At 37.3% G+C, this 12,422-nt stretch overlaps 1 protein-coding gene across 9 annotated transcripts in view; it reads left to right on the forward strand.

Annotated features, from left to right (window-relative positions):
• The window catches only part of Lingo2 (leucine rich repeat and Ig domain containing 2), a 1,060,547-nt gene that overhangs the window by 771,327 nt on the left and 276,798 nt on the right, over window positions 1-12,422 (forward strand). The window contains exons 7-8 of one of the 9 annotated variants that reach the window (XR_012910565.1): window positions 6,707-6,751; window positions 7,437-7,521. The exons of the other annotated variants lie outside the window; for them this stretch is intronic. The gene's annotated coding sequence lies outside the window, so the exon portion shown is untranslated. Of the gene's footprint in view, window positions 1-6,706; window positions 6,752-7,436; window positions 7,522-12,422 lie in introns of those variants that run through there. 9 annotated transcript variants of the gene reach the window in all.

Consider the following 12,422-nt stretch of genomic DNA (forward strand, 5'->3'; position numbering starts at 1 on the left):
CATCTGTCCTGCGCTCTGTGCATTTCCTCACATGCTGAGGCCTTCTGACATATAATCTTCAAAGTTTAGTGGGGCAGTTGATCTAGCATGAACTTAAATGCTTCCTGGTGGCATGTATATGTCCTCCAAACATTCCTCAAATGCCTAACCCATGTACAACAATATGTATCCAGAATAAATTAGTAACCCTCTCTTGTAGTTCCATCAAGTAGTTTATTTCTCCAAAAGTAGACAGAGAGACAAGCATACCAAAATACATCAGACATGCGAAAAGCTCATTTTAAAAAACTATGTTAAAACAATTAGTGAAATGTCCATCCATACATTGATCTAGATTGTGTAGTTAGACTTTCTTGTTGATTATCAGTAATGGCATGGAGACTTATTAATTACAAAAGCTTGGTCTTTAGCTTGAGCTTGTTCCCAGTTAACTCTTATAATTTAAACTAATCTTTTCTATTAATCTAAATTTTACGACGTGACTTTTACCTCTCTCCTATTCTGTATGTCTGACTAGCTCCAAGTCTCACTGGCGTCCCTCACAAGACTAGAGTCACCCTGAGTTCCTTCCATGCCCCAGATGTCCCGCCTATTTACTCCTGTCTAGCTCTTGGCCTTTCAGTGCTTTATTAAACCAATCAGAAGATACCTTGGCAAAGACACATCTTCACAGTGTGCAGAAGTTTATCCCACAGCACGGTTTTGAACATACAGGGTTGTTAAAAGGTTTTAAAATAGAAAAGTCATGTTAGCCACCTTACTAAAGAGTGGAAAGAATAATGGGTGGCAAATAATCATGAAATCACAGCAGTCTGGCAATTTCAATATAGTGTTAAAATGATCATCATGGCCGGGCGGTGGTGGCGCACGCCTTTAATCCCAGCACTCGGGAGGCAGAAGCAGGCAGATCTCTGGGAGTTCAAGGCCAGCCTGGTCTACAAGAGCTAGCTCCGGGACGGGCACCAAAGCTACAGAGAAACCCTGTCTCGAAAAATCAAAAAAAAAAAAAAAACCAAAATGATCATCATGTCTGAAGAATGAACACATGACCCTGGAGCATAGGACGAGAGGGAAGACGACATATAGGTCGTGGCTGGGCTTAAGGCATTTGTATGTATGGTAAAAATAAAATATAAATTAATACAACCCAACTTACACTTTCAAATATATTCTGGCGAAGGGTAGGATGGAGGCATGAAAGGTGTGTGTAGAGAGGAAAGACAAAGGATATTCAATCCTTCACTGCAGAAACTGTGTATGTAATAACCGACTGCATCACAGCAGCTAAAACATGCTCCCTATTCTGATAATTGCAAACTAAATGAATGTCTTTCTGTGAAAGTTGATATATTCCTACATCTCCAATTTTAACATGTTTAGGAATAATTTTAAAATGCTTCCCAAAAAAGCAGGGATTTTGACTGTCTTGCTTTCATCACACTCATGGGCACCGATGCACAGAAGCACACAAACTCTGAGTATGTGCTTCAAATTTAACCTCAGCTCCTCCGCCTGAAATTTATGCTTCAATTAAGATGGGGGCAGCTGCTACCTACTTTATTTTCCCTTTGAGACTTTTATCTCTCAGGCTTTATCCCTTCCTTCATCATTTTATCATCACATCCATCACTGTGCTTCGTTCCTCAGGAGTCTCGCATGCACGGCAGGCACATTTTTATGGCCAGAAAGCAAACCTACTCTACTTAGCATGTACCGCTTACTTAAACCCAATTAAGTAATTCTGCTGAAACCATCACATCCTCCCTACCACAATGAGCATTTGGTGAAAATAATAGGGAACACATGAACACTGTGGAAGTCGTGGGGAAAGAACAGTGAAAATACACAGCACAGAAAGGTCACTACCAGTCTATCCTTCCTTTGTGCAATTCTCAATGAGCCAGGGCACATTAACACCTCCAGCAGAGGAACTTCAAACCTTGCAACATCACCTTTACTCCAGTTATTTAATTGGAAATTACCATAGCTGCAAATCTCCTCTCAACTATACCGCAGTCAGGGTATTTGTGTATCTATTTTTAGGTGTGTTCTTTGACAGACAGTCCTGGTAAAATCTAGCAACTTTCCTCTAAATATACAGTTATGGAAATATTGGTCTTATTTTTTGAAATGCAGAGCCTCAAGGCTAAAATCCTGTAACACTCTTCCTTAATGCCTAATTCCAGAGTCACATATCTATGCACTGGCTGTGCCCAATGACGGACTGACTGAAGGAATGTTCAAAGCCTGATTTTTATTGTTGTTTTTGTTTTGTTTTAACAGTAGACAACATATGTCTCCTTTGTTGGTTGGCAGGGATATTTTTCTTCTTGTATCTGGAAGTAAATAAAATGGTCAAGGGCTTTCTCCGTGTTGTAAAGGCTTAGTTAAGTGTTTGTCATTGTTGTTTTGTTTTGTAGTCATTATTACTGTTCACTTTTAATTTCTGGGTTCTTTAAAGAAATCTTTGTTGAGTTCTGTAAACTTCCTATTGAAGATGGTAGTAGTTTTGTAAATCATGGTTATGGCTTTGAGGGAGTGTTTTGTTTAACAACCTATTACTATTCATATTATAAGCATATTTCTGAGGGATTGTAGTATCATTTTCTTTACAATTAGAGATTACACAAATGCTTTTTCTTACCAAATTAGTGTTTAGAGTCAATAAAACTCATTGAAACCGTATAAATGATGTGTTCACAACTTATGGGCCTGTTCCACAATTCTCTGATCCAGAAATACAAGTCTAATGTATGTACATAGAGACAGCATTTGGAGTCTCTGATTTCAATTAAGCCCAAATCTATCAACAGTCCTCTGTTTTTTTTAAACTAAATACAGAAGATAACTGTTAATAAATTTGAAATGAAAAATTAGAATTAAAACTGCATTCATCATAGTCAAATAACACTTTAAAATAGTTTTATGATTAATTTCATATGTCAGTTAAGACAGTACTAGAAGAACAATAGAGATAAATCTAAGATAAATGACTGAATAACTTGCCGGAGCATTGGAGACCTTTGGTAGTATGCAGCTCCAATCTTCTTAATGAACATAGTTACGTTACCAAGGAGATGATGCAGGAGACTGTAGATCAGAATGGTTTGCGGAGGTGAAGAGTGAATTAACAAAAACTGAATCAATGGACCTTCTAGGATTGGAAAAAATGAGTGTCCATGACAAACCAACACTGGAGAGTCACCCATCTTCCCTTAGAAGCTTATGTTACAGTCCTAAGGGCAGAAGTAGCTGGTACTCATGAGGAACTGACCATGCTTGTGAAAAGGGGGTAGTGTTGAAGGGATTAAAAACCAAGCAGTCATGCTAGGGGCAAACAGTCTGATAAAATATGTGCAAGAGCTTTTGGACCAAGGGGTAGGAAATTGCTGAGTGAGAAAATTGAGCATTTTATTAGAAAGGATTTATTCATTGAGGTTTAACGAGAAATTGCCATATGGCTGCTGAGAATCTTTATAAAGTCTCGTCTGCAGAAATATGGAGGGGACAATAACCAGACTAAATAAATCATGTCTCTTTCCATTGACTCTAATGTGGTAATCAAATAATAATAATAAACACCAAATATTAAATATTAGTTCTGTGTAAATCTATATTTGCCCTGCAATGAGGCATAGTTATAGCCCCTTTGCAACAAGAAGCTCCAAAATATGATAATACATTACAAAGGCACACAGCTAACATATAGGATTATTCTCCAAAGATCTGGTCTTTATAAAAAACCTATGAGGTTTTCATATCATTTTGGTTCTCTGGTTTTAAACTAACAATCCAATCTGTTTTCAAATATATGTGCTTACAGTTTGCTTTTTTACATGATATATTGATATAATGCCGTGTACCTTTCTGCTTCTACTTCTGTGTATTTACATATCTCTCTTTCTCTCTCTCTCTCTCTCTCTCTCTCTCTCTCTCTCTCTCTCTCTCTCTCTCTGTGTGTGTGTGTGTGTGTGTGTGTGTGTGTGTGTGTGTGTGTGTGTGTGTGTGTGCAGGGCTTTGCTTTGAAGGGTTTTGCTTTGCAAAACAGGTTTCTAGTGCTTATTTTGTGGGAAGGTCCATTATTACTAGGAATGCAATGCACAGTGATTCTCACCAAATGTTTGCTGATGGCACTGCCGACCGTCATCTGTGTTTGTATTGTGAACTGGCCAGATACACTTTCTCCTCTTCTGCTGTCATTAACTTGCCTCTCCCTTTCCTCCTCACTTTCCTTCTCTTCTCCCCGCCCCCTCCAGAACCTCTTATCTTTCATCTACAGCTCCATCTGTAGACATACCAACATGTTTTGCTATGGGCTTCCTGTGTTTAAATCTAAGCCAAACAGCCAGGCGATAATGGTGCATGCCTTTAATCCCAGCACTCTGAAGTTAGAGACAGGCATATCTCTGTGAGTTTGAGGTCAGCCTAGTCTACCAAGTAAGTTCCAGGACAGGCTCCAAAGCTACAGAAAAAGCCTATCTCGAAAAAAAAAAGCAAGCAAACAAACAAAAAATATAAGTCAATCATCAACTACAATAGCATACCCCCCCTTGAAATATGAAAGCAATTGATTAACTTAAAATTTTCTTTTATGTTAAAGATAATTCAAGCCAATGTTTTCTTCCCTTTCTACTTTTGACCACAGAGAGATAATCATTTTAATTAGTTTATAGAGACTGAGTTCATTTCCAGGAGAAATTCCCTTAAGAAGGGAAGCTCTACTTTCATAATAATTTTTTCAGAGACATAGTCTGGAGATATAGTCCAAACTAGTCTTGAATCTACTATGAAACCTAGGCTGACATTGAATTTGCAGCAATCCTTCTACCTCAGTGTCATGACTTACACAATCTTAATCATAAGATTCAATATTCAAGGTGCAGTTCCTATGTCCAGGTACAGGCTAATTCCCACACCACAGCCTGTTGTGTCAGCTGCAACATGAGCACTGAGACATTTGATGGAGCTCTGTTGAACAGACTCCAGGCCGAGGGTAACAGCTTCAGACTGTCTATTTTTCTTACAGATAGACTCAAGACAAGTTTTATCTTAAATAGCAACCTTATTTTTAAGTACTTTATGATACCAATAACAATTTGAATGCACTTGCAACATTATAGAGAGGCATTACTGAATCTGTCAATCAGGGCAGAAAGCACAGCTAAACAGATTCAAGAAAAGTGTGATACTGGGCCAGAACTTCCATAAAATCTTGTGAAGGTTGAGGGCCCCCAGATTGACCTTAATGCAAGTGTAATATACCACAAGAAGAGCAAAGAAGTTGTGGGATTTCTTAACAAGGATATAGTTAGGGCAGAGGTAGAAAAGAATGTGGTTTAGGAGAGAAAAGCTGTGTCCATTTGATTTTATGGGACCATTTATTTTCAAAGGCAGGTACAGAACAAAAGAATATATTTGGGCAAAAAATTTGAGAAGTCAAGACATCTCCGGGTAAAGAATCTAGATGCAAATTTTGAATCCATTCTATAGAGACCAATTGAAATATTTGGTTACTAGGAAATACGTATATGCTCCAAAAAAACCTAAATCAAATAAGCTTAGCTTTTGCAAATTATTCATATTGTAATATACTCAGTGAATAGCTAAAAGGGGATCAGTCACTGATAAGGGTAGGATATATTTGAACTGAACGTCTAAATGATTTTGGAAATTTGTCAGAAGAAATATCTGTTTAGAGTTAAGAGAGGCAACCGGGAGAGTGCAACCATGAGGCTTGGGTGAAAAGCTGCAGGTTTGACGCTCTTATATTTTTATTCAGACTTTATATGAAGTCATGATGTGTTGGCATATGCCAGTCCTAACCATGGGAAATTATGCCTTCAGAAAGCCTTCATAATAGACCTCAAGTACACACCCTCTTCCAACAATAACACAGTCTCTGTTGCTGTTGCTACCACTACAGCAGAGATGCTGTTGCTCATGGAGCCAAGGAGAGGCTGGGTCACTCAGTGTAGTAATACCATATATTGTATCAGTTTTGGGGAGCCTAAAATGAGCTAAATTCTATTGCTGATATTTTTTATGGTATTTCATGAATACTTCAGAATTAACATAGGCAAAACTGAAATATCGTCACTCTTTTTTAACGTGCCTATCTGAGAACCTTGCTGTCTCTCTCTGTGTGGTTTTCACATTTCTTTTGTAATTTGCATCTTCTTCCCCAGCTTCGGTGCCACACCCATATTTTGGACACCATATTTTAACACCTAGATTCATTTGGTAGTTTTCTCCTTTAAAACTAATTTTCCTATCTAGCAGATACCAGGATGTGTCTCTTTACATGGAAGGATCTAAGAAAAATTATAGTCAACAGAGAGTGATTTATAAAGTGTGTGTGTCTGTGTATGTCTGTGTGTGTGTGTTAGAGGAAGAGACAGACAGACAGACAGACAGAGACAGAGAAAACATTCTTTCCAGTCGTGATTTTTTAATGTCTCTCCCTGACTTCAGATTTGCTGATCATCTGTTCAAAGCCCACATTAAAAGTCATTGTCATGCCCTGAAGGATGAAGTGTTTAAATCTGAATGCAGTATGGCAAGTTTATATGATCAAACATTTTATCTCTTGGGGCTCATAAAATTTCTTTTTATCTTTCTTAGTTTTAGCCTCTGGTCCTACACATTGTTTGTCCTCCCTTGCTGTGATATGAAGTTCTTATTTCCTCTTTTTTCTTTACTAAAACAGTGTCCACTACCTATCTTTCTCTCACCAGAAAGTGAGTCCTCAAAGGTAAGCTGCAGTTCCGATTCATCTTTGCTTTCCCAGGACATTTATATCTCATATCTGGCACATATAATTGAACATATGCCTTCTCTTCTCAGTCATTTCGAGATTAACTCATACCATTCTTCAAAGATTTTGAGGGGTGGGAGGAGGGGGAGAAGAGTGGGAGGAGGGGGAGGGATATGGGAGGCTGGGAGAAGGTGGAAATTTGTTTTTTTTTTATTCTCCTTTTATCAATAAAAAAAGTAAAAAAAAAAAAAGAAATCAAATCCTAATCTCCGTGTTGTCTTTACTTAACTGAAATGCCATTATGGGATGTGAGAAAAGAACAGTGAGTTCTAGAAAGTCAAGTAGAAATATTGTAGGCTGGCAAATATGATTTAATTGATCAGCCCTGGAAACGCAACTCCATCTCCTCTACTGAAAATACTACAGGAGGTATCAATGAGACTCAAAATGTGACTCTATAAAAATCACAGAATTTTATATGAGCAATTAAATTTGTTTGAAAAACTGTTAGAAACATTTTTTGTTTTAATTGTATTTTATGATTTCACTGACTGAAACTAAGCTAGGCTTTAAAGATCAGTGTGTTATTTATTTATTTATTTATGAAAGATTTCTGTCTCTTCCCTGCCACCGCCTCCCATTTCCCTCCCCCTCCCCCAATCAACTCCCCCTCTCTCATCAGCCTGAAGAGCAGACCAGGTTCCCTGCCCTGTGGGAAGTCCAAGGACCTCCCACTTCCTTCCAGGTCTAGTAAGGTGAGCATCCAAACAGCCTAGGCTCCCACAAAGCCAGTACGTGCAGTAGGATCAAACCCCAGTGCCATTGTTCTTGACTTCTCAGTAGTCCTCATTGTCTGCTATGTTCAGTGAGTCCGGTTTTATCCCAGGCTTTTTCAGACCCAGTCCAGCTGGCCTTGGTGAGTTCCCGATAGAACATCCCCATTGTCTCAGTGTGTGGGTGTTTTGTTTAATATATTCTACTTGAATTTAACATAGCCAGTATCACATATTTGTTCCCTCTTTCTAGACAGTTGAAAACCATAAATAATAAAACCCTACAATGTGAGTTATGTCTGTGAACAAGTTTGCTGTCATCACCCCATGACTTAAGTGAAGTATAAAGTATACCTAAGGTTTCACTGGTCTTTCATGCCATTTGTCCTTACTTGGCAACTAAAATATGAAAGTATAATGCATAGCACCATAGGTGTCACTAAAGCAATCTATAAATAATGGAATGCAGTTAGCTAGTTTTTGGAAGTTTTCTTGTAAGTAAAAGGGTACATAGTGGAGGTTAAGGTATATATTTCATTGGCGAAAAGTGCAAGCATGAAGCTAGGAGAACACCGCCCCCCCAGCATTCACAAATACACTCTCACACTCTGTAATGAGTGTGCCATATGAATATATAAGAACAATGTAGGAGGAGGGCCCGCTTCTTCATCCCAGCCGCCCGGCTAACCTAGCCCACAAATAATAACACAGAAACTGTATTACTTAAATCACTGCTTGACCCATTAGCTCTAGCTTCTTATTGGCTAACTCTTACATCTTAACTTAACCCATTTCTATTCATCTGTATATCAGCATGAGGTCGTGGCCACCAGCAAGGTTTCAGCATGTCTATCTCCAGCACTGGTGTCTCCATGGCGGCTCCTTGACTCTGCCTTTTTCCTACCAGCATTAAGTTCCATCTTCCCCACCTACCTAAGTTCTGCCCTATCAACAGGCCAAGGCAGTTTCTTTATTCATTAATGGTAATCACACCACACAGAGGGAACTCCAACATCACAGCAATATATAGCAAAATAAGTTTCACTGTTAAATAGTTACACACTTCAGAAAGGGAAAAGGTAGGCAGGAATGCCTGACCAAGAATTCTGATAGCTGATATGATGTTCCTTTACCTATAATGGGCATGTGTACCAGTAAATCATTGCAAGGTGAAAGTATTAAGTGTTTTTATTAAGGTATTTCATATACCTCTCCTGTTGAACATCAAAGCTTAGCAACAGTACACTCTAGAGTATTGGGTATTTCCTCTTGTGATCACCTGGCTAAGTAGGTGTTGCAGCTATCTACTGCTGCGAAGGATCTCCAGAGTACTGTATTGTGTGTCCATACCCTGGGAAAGCATCCAAACTCAAAAACTCTTGGGCCAGCTAAACAGTTTAATGGATAAAGATGCTTCCTTCTGAGAATTGTGACCTAAGTTCAATTCCCAAAATCCATCCACATGGTAAAGGAGAGAAACAACTCCCATAATTTGTTCTCTGTTTTACACACACACACACACACACACATAAACACTAAATAAATAAATGCTGAAACATTCTGAGTATCATTTCTGTTCTATTGAATTCATATCATTTTGCTTTTCACATCATTGAGAAAGTGAAAATTGTAAATTTAAATATCTGAAGTTGGGACTGAATGACTCACTGCTTCCTAATAGTTTCCTACCCTAATCCTGAATATCACTAGGATATAGTTATTGAAATTTAGATGTGCAAATATGATATTGCATAAAGAAAGGGAGCACAGTTATCACAGAAAAGTGTGCAAGCTAACTTTGAATACTTTTTATTTGAAAACTAGCATTTATTTCCAGGTCTGAAGATATAGCAAAATAATAATAGCATGCTTCTCTAGCAGAAAAGGTAATGTTTTTTCTCCATCTGATCTTTCATCAAACAGAATTCTTAATCAGGATTTGGAGAACTTCCACCATTACTATCTAGAGAAAGGCAGTAAATCACGATTCGATTTCGTTTCTCTTGAAGTCTTATCATCGTTCTCCCATGAGTGATAGTTGTCTCTCTCCTGTGAGCTATGACCTATAGCTCACCCTTGTCCACATAATTCATTTAATGCTGAATGACTTGTATCTTAGAAATATCTGTTTCAAACCATGGCTTTTAATTAATCAGAAAGTAATTGCATTGAATACCATTCTAGGTGTCAAGTGTAATCATATTCTACCCTGGTGAGTCTGCGTCTGGCCTGCTTTGTGAAATTTAATCAGAACTCTGATTTGCATAGGACTCCAGGATGCTCACTATAGTTTTCCCAAAGGTTGTGTTATAAAGATCAATAGAAAATTCAGCTTCCCTTGAATATATGCTTGTTGCTTCTTGTTTGGAGACAGTTACAGATTCAAGAAAGCATTTTACATTCAGAAATCCAGAAACCTCTGAGTATCACAGAGGCATGGAGAGAAGATAACCACACATCCAAACTACTTAATTCTAGATTATATCAGATGATAACTTCTGCTCAGTGCTCATAGGATGTTATCATGCAGTGAGAAACGAAAACTATTCGGATTTCATTTTTTTCTATACTATTTGCTATGCAAAGTTATTTTTCCTATCCTCATTAGACCTTATGCATCTTAAGATCAAACACTGATTTTTATCTCACTTTTAAATAAGTCCCTGGAAAGTGGCGGCATTAATTGTGTAAATGAAAACATGCTTAACAGTATCTAGCAATCCTTTGATTTCTTTATTGATAAATAAATTAATAGCTTGATAAGATAGTGAGTATGCAAATGGGATTCATCACAATAGAAATGATTTGTCAATGGGCCATTAGATGATTAAAGGACTTACTTTCTTCATATTTTAAGAACTGAACTTCACATTTGAGCACTCTATTGAAACTTTGAAAGTATTAACTTCCTTGCAAAGACACTGAAACCGTATACATAAATAATTTGTAAAAATAAAGTTATCTTCCTGCTGGCAAAGCATAGCCTGTGTAGTGTGCTTTGGTGTGTGGCAATATTAGCACATGTTGTACATGTATCTGCTTTTACCTTCCCTCTTTTTGGGTCATACTGTGTGTGCTTAAAAGAAATTAAATTAAGTAGAACACATCATTTTCAGAGTTTGCAGTTTGGTTCAGGAGTTTGTACATTTGAATGGAATTCATTTAAAAAAAGGATTTTTGAACATAGCTATACTAATGATTGTGTTGTTTGGTTTTAATGCTGGTTATACAATAAGTGTATAAGTGGTGTGATTGTTGTTACATAAGGAAATAAATAGCAGTTTTTGATATTATAACCTGAAGCAGATTGGAGAAGAATTATTTAGTGATGTCTGAGAGTATACTAGAGGAACTTAACTAATTTGTTGTTATAAGACAGAAAAGTCACTGTAGAAACCCAGGCTCAGAGATGGCACATTGAAATTTCTAATCTTGCCTGAGATAAATAAAAATAGTTCATTTCTTCCAGAATTGTATCTATTGTACCCATCAAGGAAATGGGTAGCACCCCATGTGAGTTTACTACTAGACATATATCAGATTAAGTGGCATTACTTTGCATCCAGGTCACCTCGATGTCTTATTTTCAAACATTTTCCTCCTCAGCACTAAAGAAGAGCAGAAAGGTCTTGTCCAAACTGCAATGAATTTGAATAAAAGCATATAAAAAATATTCATGCAAAGATAACCTCCAAATGATCCAATGACCTCATCAGTAGTTTCCTGAGCTTGTTTACAAGAGCTTAAATTAATGACTCTATGATATTCTGGGGTCCTTGTCATATCTGTGTTTCCCTATTACCTTGTTTGTATTTGTTGTAATTCTTAAGGTGTTTATTACACCTTTGAATATATTGAGATATCTTGTTAGAATAAAGTGTATTTTGGCACTGAATTATAATACTGACAGTATATTCCAGTCTGTGTTGAAGTTTGGGATATGTAGATATAACAAAAAATGCTTTCCCATGAATAAATTAGTCTTTTCTACACATTACTTTTACATTATCTTCAAATGTCCATTCTTCATCACTTATCCTTGTGTTCAAATTATTTGAATTGTTTTCTCACTCCACTAACTTTCCTGAGAAAAATCACTTACAAATAGTAAAATCTTCTATTTTGTGACACTGTGCCTTGCTTTTCCAGGTTTGTTGTATTTGTTTCACAGTCTTAATACAACTTACTATCTGGGGCAGAAACAGTATAGAACCACATAAAAAGGTTCAGTTCTAAAACATAGGAGTAAATAAGTACAGATAACACCATGAGTGATGTGAATAGTTGAAATCAAAGATTATACCTAAACCAATTTACTCAGCATCTTTTTGAGGAGGTCTTCCAGATCATTGAAATTTTAAGAAGTAAAGAGGGCTCTGAGAAGTTTTCAAGAGCAGAGAATATAAACGAAAGAACCCAAGCCAGCAGAAAACCTGTACTTGTTGCAAGATATTTGAATACACTGTGTGAAGATATGTCACTTTGATTGGTTTATAAAAAGTTAAGTGGCAAATAACTAGACAAGAAGTGAATGTGGGACTTCCAGACTGAGAGAGCTCTGGCAAGAAGAAAGGGAGAGTCACCAACCAGACCCACAGGTAGCAGTACAAGTAGGAGGAGTGATAAAAGTCACAAGCCACTTGGCAGCACATAGCCTAATAGAAATGGGTTCATCTTAGTTATAAGAGCTAGTTAGAAACGAACCAAAGCTAAGGCCAATAATAACAATAAGAAGTCTCCATGTCCTTATTTGGGAGCTGGCTGGAGGGACAGATAAAGATCCATTACACATAATGTATATTTTTTTCCTGTATATTTACGGGAAAAGGGATTTGATGAGCTGGTCGAATTTGTCCCTAATATAACACTTGTTTACATCACCGATGTGGATCAAG

This window comes from Microtus pennsylvanicus, chromosome 5 (assembly GCF_037038515.1).
Source record: "Microtus pennsylvanicus isolate mMicPen1 chromosome 5, mMicPen1.hap1, whole genome shotgun sequence".
Classification (NCBI taxonomy): domain Eukaryota; kingdom Metazoa; phylum Chordata; class Mammalia; order Rodentia; family Cricetidae; genus Microtus; species Microtus pennsylvanicus.